The sequence below is a fragment of the Ursus arctos genome, unplaced genomic scaffold (genome assembly GCF_023065955.2).
Source record: "Ursus arctos isolate Adak ecotype North America unplaced genomic scaffold, UrsArc2.0 scaffold_10, whole genome shotgun sequence".
Lineage (NCBI taxonomy): Eukaryota > Metazoa > Chordata > Mammalia > Carnivora > Ursidae > Ursus > Ursus arctos.
Window position 1 is genome coordinate 21,797,442 of NW_026622764.1, and position 15,271 is coordinate 21,812,712.

Genomic DNA, 15,271 nt, shown 5'->3' on the forward strand with positions numbered 1-15,271 from the left:
TGTCAATGAATATACATAAAAGGAAAATATCTTTAAAGATATAACACGTAGGGCTAATAGAGAAATACAGTGTATAAATATGTCTTAAGATGTTTTGTCTCTTAAAGATATCTCTCATACTCAGAGAACAAATATTTGTTGTTATAAATTTTAAAGTGGAAGATGGATTAAAAGTAAAGGTTATACTTATTATGCTCCTGTTTAATATTATTACTAAACATAAACAATAACCCACAAAATGAACTAACTATAAATCTTAAGGATATTCACTAAATGTAGTACAGAATAAACACTTCCTTACTCAGCTCTAATATTTATCCAATGACCTCACTTATTCTGTTTTCCAAGTAGGAAATAAATATACTCTGAAATATATTTTTATGAATATATGGCCTAAAAATTTTCATTAAAATATTTTCTGGGGCACCTGGGTGGCTCAGTCGGTTAAGCATCTGCCTTCAGCTCAGGTCATGATCTCAGAGTCTCTGGATCCAGCCCCCTATCAGGCTCCCTGCTGAGCAGGGAGTTGGTTTCTCCCTCTGCCCTTCATCCTGCTCATGTTCTAGCTCTTGCTCTCTCTCAAATAAATAAAATATATTTTCTGAATTGGACTTAAAAATTTTAGGAGCATTAGATTCAGTCTTAAGTGTTCTAATAAGAATATAAGCATGGATAGTAAAGGGATTGCCAACATTTACAAGGAAGAATTAAGGAAAATTACATGGCAAATTATTAAGTAAAATTATGAAGTGATAATTTACTGAGGAAAAATTACCAAAGTAGTCACAGAAATATGTACATAAATGAGTGTAAGAATAAATGCAGAAAAAATGGTGCCGGAAATAAAGGTGCCAACATCAGATGATTCCACAACTGCAAAAAAAATCAAGTTACGGATAATGACAAAACAGATGACAAAAACTTCATACTACATATTTTAAGAAATGAACTGCCTAATCTAGAAAACTAGTACAAAATATTTTATACTAACATAGCTATAAGCAAAACAAATCTAACAATACTTTAAAAGCATGGTATTCTATGAAGCAGAAGGGTAACTTTCTGAATTCAAAGTTCAAGGTCACAATATCCATTAATTCTTTTATCAGTATAATATTTAGTAAGTATACTGAAAGAAAATGCACATGAAAAATTACTTTATAAAATTATTTAAATTCACACTGAATAACAATATGGAATAATATGTGCAGATTAATGTAAAATATCCCTATTTTTTAAAGAAAATATAATGGAAATACACAATTACCACAGCTAGAAAAACTATAAACCATTATTTACCACCTTGTAGGTAAATATGAGATTTTTTCCCTAGTAACTCCATTCTTGATTGTCAGGTCCAGACCAAAAATGGCCATAGTGTAAGGCATGAATTTATCTTCTCTTTCCTTTAGCAAGGAAAATTAGGCTTTTGTCACGGCTTATGTGCTTAACCTATCAACAACATAGACAAACCTGTGCTGCTGACATGACACCAACCCCCGGTTGATAAGTTACCTTGTTAGCGGCTAGTTGATTCTCTTGGATTTGCCTTCTCTGCTTAATGTTTCTATCAACACTTCTGTTTCTTGGTTGACAAAATTCCTTATTGACTGCCAAAGTAATAACCCATACAAAACCTTTTTACCTTCTATACCCAATATTTTGGGCTTGATGAATTTGGGTATTTTAGGACAAATGCAACCACTAAAAAACATAATTATAGTTCTGATTAACTAGAAGCCAAGACTACTCCATGAAGCTCTTAGGTTTCTGGATTTCTCATGCAGCTGATATATTGAGAAGCAAACTGGTGACTTGTGTAGATAGAATAATTTCCTTTATCATGTTGTTTTGCTGAACTATAATTGGAACAGGGAGGACTATTTTGAAAACTGAAATTTGCTTTAGTTTTTCTCTTAAGTACTACAGTAATTCAGGACAATGAAAACTACGGTAATATGATAAAGATAACATTACTAAGTCTTCAGATATTGCAACAATAAATGATGGGATTTCTGCCTTTATAACTAATTTGCTACCTGAGGGCAGGAGAATATCTAACGGAGATAGAACAAGTTCATTTTGATTTTTTTTTTTAATATTTTATTTATTTATTTAACAGAGATACAGACAGCCAGCAAAAGAGGGAACACAGCAGGGGGAGTGGGAGAGGAAGAAGCAGGCTCATAGCGGAGGAGCCTGATGTGGGGCTCGATCCCATAACTCCGGGATCACGCCCTGAGCCAAAGGCAGACGCTTAACCGCTGTGCCACCCAGGCGCCCACAAGTTCATTTTGATTAAAAACACAGAGTTGTGACAAGCTTTCAGATGAGTATGCAATATTTGTGTTGTACACCATTACTAAGTATCTTCACCCTCCTATTTATTTGTTTATTTTTGCAACCCTATTTGAAGAACACAGTGATGGCTAGTATGTTAGGTTTTAGATTGGAGTAAGACTTGATTGCTAGCCACCTGTCAGTGAGAAGATTGATGATGATGGATCTTTGTGAATTCTGATCATTGGGAACACATTATATTTACCTGAACTAAAAACAGAGAGGATGATAAAGGGAAAAGGGAGTGATTTTGCCAGAGATATTCCATTTGACTTTGCTATACCCACTCTTCTCTGTCGTCATTCCTGCTCTCTTCTGCAGAAAACTGACTTGTATGAAACATATCGATGTGTCCCCATGCTTTTTGATTTCACTTGGTGTTAACCAATAGAGAATTGCAGGGGAGTATTAGAAAAGAGGAGGGAGAGAGAGATCAGTGCATTGATTTTCCTTGTTTCCTTACAAAATAAGTGTTAAATAATTATGTATTGATTAATTGAGCAAATAAAATGTAGGCAAATTATGAAATATTCTTATATCCGTGGTTGTTTACTTCAAATCTTTTCATTAAAAAATAAAGAATATGTACTTAAGAAAAGCATTGTTTATAAATAACCAATAATTTGAGTCATAATTTATTTTCATATTCATGCTAAAATCCATCAATCCATCAAGATAATGTTTGACTATGAAATGAGAAGCATTGGTTTATCTTTGATTTCCTTTTAAAAAAAATGGTTACAGAGCCAGGAAACTACTCCCAATAAAACCAATTACTCACAAATCCTTCTCATTATGCTTGTCACCTGATGCATTTTAATCTAAACAATATTTTAAGAATGCCTTAAACCTTTGCTCCAATAGGGAAAACTATCAATAATGATTTAGTTTGCTTTTTGTTATTTTCCTGATAAACTACTCTGCTTTTCTTATAAGAAAAATGGAGGTAACATAGTAAGAAAATGACAGAAATACAAAAAATTCATCCCGAAATACCTTGGGCAAAGAGTAAAATATAAGGTTCATTTAACAATGACTACGGGATATGTGTCTGGACTTCTGAAACAATTGGGACCAGTAGTTGAATGTTGACAATAATTTACCTTTCAATTCCACCTTTTCTTTCTGTGTTTGCTTTCTTTCTTTCGGACAAGCTATTTCCATGTGGTCTGAACACAGCCAGCCATGAGTAGTTCTTAAAGAGAAAGCCTTTATTATTTATTTCTGGGATGATCAACTATAGGGAGATATCCATAGTAATAATGTAAAGCCACTGTTAGAAACTTATGGTTGGCATAGGGAGGTGGATTGGAAAGGGGGAGTCATTGTTCTTAAAAGAAATGAAGGTTCTGCCCTCAGATAAAAGGAAAACTGCCAGAAACAGTCAGTGGACATTCAACAAAGAATAAAAGGTAGAAAATAAGCTCAGCATATATTTTTACCAAAATAAAAAGTTTTAAATATAGGAGAATTACTATCTCTACACAATATAATTCTCAGCACACTGGTGTTTTGTACACATAGACATTTAGGACACTTTCAATTATTATCTGTTAAGTGTCTTCACAGCATAAATGTTTTTATGTTGTTGTGAGGAAAGTGGTAAAGATTAAAGATGAATGCAGTGATCTGTGCAACAGGGTGTACGCAATTCATAAATCCACTAGGAAAAGTGACTGTCACGTCAAAAAATAGACTGAAAATAAAAAACTGCTTTACAGAGAAGCATGTTTGCCCTTTGCTTTACCAGCGTTATTATAACACACTCAGAAAGAAAACGTTTTGTTTTGAAATCTTCCTCTGATACACTTGTAGGTCCTGCTGGTATCAGAAAAAGGTTATACCTTTTTCTTCATAGAATTGAGACTTGGCAACAAAACTACCCCACTTATCTATGATTTTACTTTGTAAGAACTTCTAAGATTTTAAGGGTGTAAAGAGAGAATCATTCTTAATGATGCAACCATGAGTAGGGTTGAGTTACCCAGTTGAATTATAATTCTGACTCGTTTCATTGGGTAAACTCCTCAGTTTGTAGCCAAATGTTCAGTCAAGAGATGATCTATTTTCCCTTCACTAAATCCCTATCCTTAAAAAACTACAACTTTATGCACTCATTGTTCCTTAACTTTCCCTTTAGGCTTCTGGTAACAGCTTTCACGTGGGATAAACCATGACACCGAAAATATGCCAGGGTGTTGCTCTACTTTTTTTTAGACAATCAGAGAATTACGTTCTTTTTATAATCACTGAGTTCCAGCGCATTGTGGCTTTTTTGCAGAGTCAAGCATTCATATCATATATAGAGTATTTTAAAAGAATTGCATAAATTTTAATTTCTAAGCAGCTTATTTAAAAAGTTGATTATATATTCCATATGAATGTTCTAATAAATAATACTGAAGTACCCAATATACATAACAAAAATACAGCATCCAAACAGGCACCCCCAGAGAGACTAAAAAAATTTTTAAAGTAAAAATAAACAGAAGAAAGGCAATACAATTGAACACACCTTAATATTTCCCATGAAATTTGGTAAATGGGAAAATAATTTTCAACAAAAGATATCAATTAGATCAATATAAATACATATATGTTGTAAGAATCTGAAATGTAAAATTTTTAGAGAGATTTTTGTCTCTTTTACATGACTTTAAATAATTTATGATAACGTTTAATCATGTGTGTTCATATCACTTTTGACAATTTTAGTGAGTTGAATTGTGATATTCTTACAAACCAAAGAACACCAAGGATTGCCAGCAACCATCAGAGGCCTAGAAGAGGCAAGGAAAGATCTGCCCTTAAAGTCCTTAGAGCAAGTGTAACACTGCTGAAAATATGATTTCTGAAATCTAGCCTCTAGAAATGTGACACAGTAAGTTTCTGTTGTTGTGTTTGTTGTAATTTTTTTTTTTTTTTGGCAGCCCTAGTAAACTAATACAGCCGTCACTATGAGGCCTGAAAATAAACATAGATAAAATAACTATTTGGGGGGAAACACACTGCAAGTTATGTTAAGCAGTGATAAATTTTACTCATATAAGTTCAATACAGAGGAAAATGTGAAGATAGCACTAACAGATATGCTTTGTGTGTGGGTATGCATGTATGTATGTGTATTTTGAAAGACAGATTCATGCACTCGGGTCATTTGTGGTGACTTTGATTTGACATGAAAAATGAAAGAAAGAAGAAGTGTCAAGGGTTCATACAGAAAAATATAATGTTTCACTTACTGTTTTATATGTAGATATTTGCAAGCCAGTTGTTAACATTTTAAGCTTTGATTTTTCAATGCACATCCAATGAATAACTTATAGCTGATTCAAAGTAATATCTCAATGCACACCTGTGGACTTACATATATAGTAGTTACTAAAATAAGTAAATTGTGTTAAGAATTCAAATGGAATAATATTAACAAAGGCAGTTATGCGATACCCTTCTTCCACAAATTAAAAAAAAAAAAAAAGCAAAGCTGCTATCAAAGTTCCAATAAAGCAAAGTTTATTAAGCCATCTCTTAATTCCCCCAATCAAGGACTATGATTTCTCTTTTCTCTACATTCTAATAGCATAATTACACTTATTCAAGTGAGACTTGTTCTTGCCCATTGTTACTTGCACATAACACACTTAATTACTTAGATTATCTCTGCCTCTGGAATTTAACATTTTAAAACCAATTCATGTCTTCATTACTGATAAATTCACAAAAGCAGATCATATAACTTGTGCTCAATGTACTATTAATTGGATAACTTTTATAGCCACCTTTACAATCAATACATATTGCAGATATCTCTTGTGCCATATACGGTAGTCCCCACTTACGCATGGGGGTTACCCTCCAAATCCTCAGAGAATGCTTCAAACCCTACGTATACTATGTTTTTTTCTATACATACATACCCATGATAAAGTTTAATTTATAAATTAATCAGAATAAGAGATTAACAACAATAAATAAAATAGAACTAACTATACTGTAATAGAAGTTTCTCTCTCTGAAAATATTTTATTATACTGTACTCACCTTTCTTCTTGTGATGATGTGAGATGAAAAATGCTTACCTGATGAAGTGAGGTGAAGTGAGTAACACAGGCATGGCGACAAAGCCTTAGGCTACTGTTAACCTTTTGATAAGTCAGAAGTAGGATCATTTGCTTCTGTGCAGTTGTTGACCACAGGTAACTGAAACTGTGGAAAGCAAACCAGAGACTAAGGTGGGAATACTGGTACACTTTATAACTTAACAAGTGGAAGTGATTAACAGTGTGTAACAGGCATTATCAGTATTATTTAACAACTTGTTCCTAAGTTTAGTTAAAAGAAATATGTGAATGTGTATGTCATAAAACTCACTTAGGATTTCCTACTTTGCCACTCATTAGAATTGGGTCATACATTAGAAGTTATACTTGTTTTCAATCCATATGTTTCCTACCTCAAATGAATAATTATGAAGACTACTTCAATTAAATTTTATAATATGCAGTGTTGTATAAAACATACTTGGCTACTTGTATAAATATCCCTTGTACAGCATTAATTGATATTTGTTACCTCATAAACTAGCTGGCTTTTTCTCTTGTATTTTGTTGCTTGGGGGATTAATTTGAGAATTGTTTAGTCTTTGTATCCAAAGCATATGTTTAACACAATGTCAGCCAGCAACATTACTACATGTTTTTTAAAAACTGCAATGCTAGGAATGCAGTGGATTTTAAAAACTAAAAAAGAATGCTGGTTTCATTTTTTACAGTTTTCAAACCAATTCCTAGAACTATTGAGAAATAACATTTATGTTTCAGCATCCTGAAATTCTAGATGCCAAATATGAATTATATTTAACATTCAAAATAACTTGAATGAACTCAGAATAATACTAAGAAGGAATTATTTGACTCTACCTCTTCTTGCTTTTTGCTTATGTGCATTTTAAAGTTAATGGGAGCCTTGTAGAATTAGAAGATATCCTAATAGGAAAATACCTCAAAGCTTTATAAAAGTTTTTATTTTTTGGTCTAATTTGAACCAGTAGATTCTCTGACTCCAACAGCATTGAGAAAGTAGTATGGCTAATCAGAATTATCACTTACAAAAGAAAGTTTAATGTTTCCAAATTTCCTTTGGGAAACTATAAACAAACATGAGGCAAAGTAAGGTCTGTAGGGATTATCTTGATATCAGTAACATATAACTTTAAGAATTAGGAAATCATGAAATGTATTCATAAATTTGCCAATCTAAAGAATGCTAGGATAAGAGTTCACAATTCTTACTTAGTTTTCATTAGAAATTAAGACTTTCAATGTTTAAGAATTCTAATTAATATATGTAATTAAAGCTACTAGATATAATAAGGGAAACACCTCTGTATGCAAAGAAAGTAAAATGTGTTTTTTGCTAATAAAAGGTATAAGGTTAAAAAAAAAGAATTATAAATTAACATAGAATTTCCTTAACATTTATTTAATAATTAACTTCATACAGATCAAATCATCTGTTTTTTTCCATCAAATTTCTCATTGTGAAAACAATCAGAATTATTCTTCTAATTCAGAATTAATTCATTAATTCACAACATTTTAATACCTTTGCCATTATTAAATGTAATTTCTATACAAAGTTTTAGAATAAAATACTTACTGGACTGTAAAATGATATATCAGGATTTTTTCTATTGGTTAGGATGTACTTTTTTAATCAAAATTGCTACTGTTTATGTAATCATTTTTATATGCATGTAACTTAGTGTAAATAGAAAAATCAAGTGTCAAGTAGTTTTTCACGTCAGAATGCACAAACATATTGAAACAGATTTTGCATATACAGTTGTTAAACTCCTACCCAAGAGATTATTAATGCACCCTTAGCAGCTGCTACATCTTTTATTTGAAGAAAGTGTGAGAATAGAATCTGACATGTTGCAAGTCACATGATCCAATCCAATAAGGTTGATTAAGGCATGAAAATGAGTCACTAATACCCAAATTAGTAGATTATTAAAAGAGATATGAATATGCATGTTGAAGTGCCAAATATATTTTCAAGATTTCAAAGACTTAAAATATCCTGAAAGCTGTCAATAAAAAGACCTTTTACAAAACTAAAAATCCACTTAAAATATCTTATGATGTTGACAATTTTATTTCCACTAAGCTTTTCACTGTGATTTCAAAAACATTACAAAATTGCTCAAATATTATAGAGAAATCAGTACTAAAACATTGTTTATTATTTTAAGCAAAAATTTTCAAATTCAAGAATATGTAGAAAGGTATTTCAAAATGTTATTTCTAATATCCATATGTTTCATGTGAAGTTATACTATTTAATTATAAGTAAAATATTTTGTGAATCCCAATTACCATTTTAAATTGGGTATTAAAATATGTAAGTCCTGCAGTATTTGTGATATTAGCCATAAAATGCGTATATTATCTGATCAGATAAGCAACATTTAAAATCTTTGAGCAATTTATGTAACATGAAAAATAGTAGAATATGTGAATTTCATAATTTTAAAAATACCTGGCTTTATTTTCAATATATAATTATTTATATACTTCAAATAGTTTGTATTTTTCAGTTGCTTGTTTTAGAACAGTATTAATGAATTTCACTGAATAACAAGTATATAAGTATTTTTTAAATTTATTTTTGAAGCATTTTTCTTAGTATTTTTTCTTTTGTGTATCTCATGTGAGGTGTATATCATACTTTTGCTTTCTTTGTTCTTGGTTATGACTAAAGAAAATCACAAATATTTGCTGACAGATTCACTATTAATTATAGTTTCTTAATCTCATTCATTCCTTCACAGATTGTTCTGGATGTCTAATGTCATGTACCAAACTGCTACAGAAAATAGTGCCTTAAATTGTTTACTATCACAGGTAAACAGTTCTCTCTTGGGATCTCTCATACACTTGCAGTAAAAAATTACCTGAAGGTACAATTCAGTTCTGCATGCAAGATGTCTTTTTCACTTATGTATTTGGCTGGGCTGCCTGGAACAGCAGAAGTTGATCAAAACCACTCTCATTCTCTCTTGTCTCCCTGTCCTTCTATTCCCCTCCCTTTCTGTCTTACTCTGTCTCTTTGTCTTTCTTTTCCTACCTCTATATTATTACAATTTCCCAAGAACTTTATTCCCTCTACTAAGTGACTGCAATTATGAAACATATCAGTAAAATGTCCAGTGAATTTTTAGTTTCAAGCATTATATTCTTCATTTCTAAAAGTTATGTTTCTCCATGGACACTGAACACAGCATTGTTCCTTACTTATATTTTTAATTAGATTTTTAAAGGTATTTAAATTTTTCTTATGCCATATGTTATGTCACATACTTCAAAATTTCGTTACCTTGAATTATTTCAGTTCCATTTAGCCATTTTTATCTCATATTTAGTCACTGCACATTATTAATATTTTGTATAACTTTGAATTAAGGAATGAATTTTTTTTTTTACTAAAATGGACTTTTTTACTAAATGGACTTCTTACATATGCAGGAGAGTCTTTTTCAAAAAAAAAAAATCTTAATCAAGACTTCCTGGGAAGATGGCAGAGTAGGATGATCCTTAGGTCACCTGGTCCCACAGATACACCTAGATAACATCCGTATCAGTATAAATAACCAAGAAAACGATCAAAATACTGGCAGAACAAACTCTCCACAGCTAAATGTAAAAAAGAAGAGGCCACACTGAAAAAGGTAGAAAGGGCAGAGATGTAGTCAGGTACCAAAATGACCCACAAGAGGCTGTCTGTGGGAGAAAAGGACATTGTAGGCACAGAAAAGCAAGAGGAGCACACACCACACCAGGCACGTAAGGCATGGGAGATCTGCACTGGGAAGATAAATCCCCATAAAATGTGGCTTTGAAAATAAGCAGGGTTTAACTTCATGAGTTGTTACAATCAGTGCAGTTTAACAACTGGAACTTTAAAAATCAGTGGGCTCATCTCTGGGAGAGCAGAAGGTGATAGGACATTGTGTGCCTGTGCTTAGAGAGCCAACATAACAAATGATACCTCTAAGATACAACATAAAAGCAGCAGTTTGAAATTGTGCCTGGGATATACAGGAAGAAGATTTATTTGCTAATCTCATAACATATATTAAATGGGGAGGGATTCTGAGGAGACTTGCTCAAGAACAACAGAGCTGGCGGGCACCCCTCCCCTCCCCAGAGGCACTGCCTACATACACAGTAACCAGCAGACACACAGAAACCAGACTTTGCACCGCAGGGCACTACAGCAAATCTTCTATATAAGGCCACTACTTCCAAGAAAAGGAGATATGGCAGACTTTCCTAACATATAAAAACAGACACAGAGAGATAGACAAAAAGAGGAGACAGAGGATTTTGTCCAAATGAAAGAACAGGATAAATAACAGCAGAAGACCTAAATGAAATGGAGATAAGTGATATGCCTGATAGAGAGTTTAAAGTAATGGTCATAAAGGTACTAAATGGACTGCAGAAAAGAGTGGAGGCACTCTGAAGAGACAGAAAACATAAAAAAAAGAATCAGAGATGAAGAATGAATTAACTAAAATTAAAAAATACACTAGAAGGAATAAATAGTAGACTAGGAGAAGCAAAAAACAAAACAAAACAAAACAAAAAACAGATCAATGACTTGCAGGACAGAATAATGGAAAGGTATCAAGGTGAACAGGAGACTGAAAAAGACTAATAGAAATGAGAATAGATTTAGGGAACTCAGCAAAACAATCAAACAATAACATTCACATAAAGTGATCCCAAAAGAAGAAGAGAAATGGAGTAAGAGGGGTAGAAAATGTATGTGCAGAAATAAAAGCTGAAAACTTCCTGAATCTGGGGAAGGAAACAGAAATCCAGATCCAGGAGGCAGAGAGCCTTCATCAAAATCAACCCAAGGAGATCCATATCAAGACATATTATAATTAAAATGGCAAAAAGTAGTGATAAAGAGAGAATTTTAAAAGCAGCAAGAGAAAAGAAAATGATTGCGTATGGGGGAAACCCATAAATCTGCCAACTGATTTTTCAGCAGAAACTGCAGGCCACAGAGAGTGGCATAATATATTCAATTTGCTAAAGAAAAAAAGCCCTGCAACTAATACTCTGCCCAGCAAGGCTATTATTCACAATAGAAAGAGAGATGAAGGGCTTCCCAGACAAACAAAAGTTATTTAGGACCATTAAAAAAGCCCTAAAAGAAATGTGTTTTTTTTTTTTTTAAGATTTTATTTATTTATTCGACAGATATAGAGACAGCCAGTGAGAGAGGGAACACAAGCAGGGGGAGTGGGAGAGGAAGAAGCAGGCTCATAGCGGAGGAGCCCGATGTGGGGCTCGATCCCATAATGCCGGGATCACGCCCTGAGCCGATGGCAGACGCTTAACCGCTGTGCCACCCAGGCGCCCCTCTAAAAGAAATGTTAAAGGGGACTCTTTGAGTAGAAAGACCATAAGAGTAAGAAAAGTAAAAAGTACAGAGGAGTAAAATTAGGTACATCTATAAAAATCCGTCAAGAGACTCACAAAACAAAAGAATGGAAATTATGACACCATACATCTAAAACATGGCAGGTGGGGGGCAGTAAATTGAATGGATTCAAACTTAAGCAATGATCGGCATAAAATAAACTCCTATATGCACAAGATGTTATAAATAAATTTAATGGTTATCACAAATCAAAACCAGTAATAGATATGCAAAAAAAGAAGAGAAAGGAATCCAAATATATCATTAAGCAAAGTCCAGCAAACTGGGAGAGAAGAGATCAAGAGAAAAAAGGAACAGAAAAGAACAAAAACAACCACAAAACAAGTAACAAATGGCAATAAGTACATCTATCAATAATTACATTGAATGTAAATGGACTAAATGTTCTATTCAAAAGACACAGGGTGACAGAATGGATAAAAAAACAAGACTCATCTACATGCTGCCTACAAGAGACTCATCTCAGATCTTAAGACACATTCAGATTGAAACTGAAGGGATGGAAAGACATTTTCATGCAAATTAAAGTGAAAAGAAAGCTAGGGTACCAAAGCTTATACTGGACAGGATGAACTTTAAAACAAAGACCGTAACAAGAGACAAGGACACTATACAATCATAAAGGAAACAATCCAACAAGAAGATATAACAATTATAAATATTTATGCACTTAGCACATAATTACCCAAATTCATAAAGCAACTAAAAGCAAACTAAAGGAAATAATTGATTTTAATAGAGTAATGGCAGTAAGAGTACCTACTAGTAATAGTAATAACACCCCACTTTTCCACAATGGATAGATAATCCAAACAGAAAATCAACAAGGAAATAGCGGCTTTGAATGACACATTGGACCAGATGGATCTAACAGATATATTTAGAACGTTTCAACCTAAAACAGCAGAACATACATTCCTTTCAAGAGTACATGGAATATTCTCTAGAAGAGATCACATGTTAGACCACAAACAAGTCTTAACAAATTCAAAATGATCGAAGTTACACTATGTATCTTTTCTGACCACAATGCCATGAAACTAGAAATCAGCAATAACAGAAAAATCTAGAAAGAACACAAAAACATGGAGGTTAAATAAAATACTATTAAGTAATGAATGGGCCAACTGAGAAATCAAGGAGGTAATCAAAAAACACATGGATACAAATTAAAATGAAAACATGGTGGTCCAACATCTTTGGGATGCAGCAAAAGTGGTTTAAAGAGGGAAGTTGATGGCAACAGAGGTCTACCTCAAGAAGCAAGAAAAATCTCAAAAAACATCAACCTAACTTAACACCTAAAAGAGCTAGAAAAAGAACAACAAAACAAAACTCAAAACCAGTATAAGGAAGGAAATAATGAAGATTAGAGCAGAAATAAATGAAATAGAAACTAAAAACAAAAACAAAAAAACAAAACACCACCATAGAGCAGATCAATGAAACAAAGAGCTAGTTCTCTGAAAGATCAGCAAAACTGATAAACCTATAGCCACACTCATCAAGAGAGAGTGGTGGTGGGGTGGGGGAGAAGGGGGAAAAGAGAGAGAGACAAAAGACCCACATAAAGAAAAGCAGAGATCAAAGAAGAGATATAACAACCAACACCACAGAAATAAAACAATTATAGGAGAATATTATGAAAAACTATATGCCAATAAATTGGCAACCTAGAAGAAATGGATCAATTCCTAAAAACATATCAGGTCCCAAAACTGAACCAGGAAGAAGCAGAAAATTAGAACAGACATTATCAGAAATGAAACTGAATCAGTAATCAAAAAATTCCGAACAAACAAAAGCCCAGGACCAAATGGCTTCAGAGGCGAATTCTATTAAACATTTAAAGAAGCTTTAATACTGATTCTTCCCAAACTATTCCACAAAATAGAAGAGAATGAAAGATTCCAGATTCATTCTTTGAGACCAATAGTGCTCAGACACCAAAACCAGATAAAGATACTACAGAAACAGAGAATTACAGGCCAATATCTCTGATGAACAGAGATACAAAATCCTCAACAAAGTATTAGTGAATCAGATCCAAAAATACATTTAAAAAATCATTCATTATGATCAAGTAGGATTTATTTCTAGGATGCAAGTGTAGTTAAATATTCATGAATCAATCAATGTGATGCTTCACATTGGGAAAGAATAAAAACTACATGATCATTTTAATAGATGCAGAAAAATCATTTCACAAAGTATAACATCCATTCATAGTGAAAACTTCAAAAGGTAGGTTTAAAGGGAACATACATAAACAAAATAAAGGCCATATATGAAAAAACCCACAGCTAGCATCATACTCCATGGTTAAAAACTGAGAGCTTTTCCCCTAAGATGAGGAAGAAGACAAGGATACCTACTCTCACCGCTTTCACTCAACATAGTACTAAAAATCCTAGCCACAGTAATCAGAAAAGAAAAAGAAATAAAAGTCATAAAAATTGGTAAGGAAGAAATAAAACTTTCACTACTTGTAGATGACATGAAACTATATATAGAAAGTATATATATATATATTAGAATTCATAAACAAATTCAGTAAGGTTGTAGGATCCAAATCAATATACAGAAATCTGTTGCATTTCTATTAATAATTAAGTAGGAGAAAGAGAATTTAAAAAAAAAAAATCCTGTTTCAATTGCTCCAAAATAATACAATACCTAGGAATATACTTAACCAAGGAGGTAAAAGACTTGTATTCTGAACACTATTATACACTGATGAAAGAAAATGAAGATGACACAAACAAGTAGCAAGATATTCCATGCTTATGGATTGGGAGAACAAGCATTGTTAAACTGACCATACTATCGAAAACATTCTACAGCTTTAATGGAATCCCTATAAAAATACCAACAGCAGTTTTCACAGACCTAAATAAATAATCCTAATATTTCTATGGAAACAAAAAAGACCCCAAATAACCAAAGCAATCTTGAAAGGAAAGTACAAAACTAGAGGTATCACAATCCCATATTTCAAGATATACTATAAAGCTGCAGTAATCAAAACAGTACGGTACTGGCACAAAAACACACATAGATGTATGGAAAAGAATAGAGAGCCCAGAAACAAATCAATGATTATATGGTCAATTAATCCACAACAAAGGAGGCATGGATATGCAGTGGAAAAAAGGCAGTCTCTACAACAAATGGTTTTGGAAAAAACTGAACAACTACATGCAGAAGAATGAAACTGGACCATTTTCTCACACCACATACACACACTCACACCCATACACACACACATACATATACACAAACTCTAAATGGATTAAAGACCTAACTGTGAAAAAACAAACAAACAAACCTAAGTGAAATCTAAAACCAGAGAAATCCAAAAAGAATGGAAAAGGCAGAAATTTCTCTGACACTGACCATGGCAACATTT

The 15,271-nt window shown here is 32.8% G+C and overlaps 1 long non-coding RNA gene across 1 annotated transcript in view; it reads right to left on the minus strand.

The window, feature by feature from the left end:
• Positions 1 to 5,842: 5,842 nt before the first annotated feature.
• LOC130542604 (uncharacterized) overlaps positions 5,843 to 15,271 on the minus strand; it is a 218,479-nt gene continuing 209,050 nt past the window's right edge. Inside the window, exon 3 of the long non-coding RNA XR_008957271.1 lies at positions 5,843 to 6,546. This is a non-coding gene — a long non-coding RNA (uncharacterized LOC130542604). The remainder of the gene's footprint in view (positions 6,547 to 15,271) is intronic.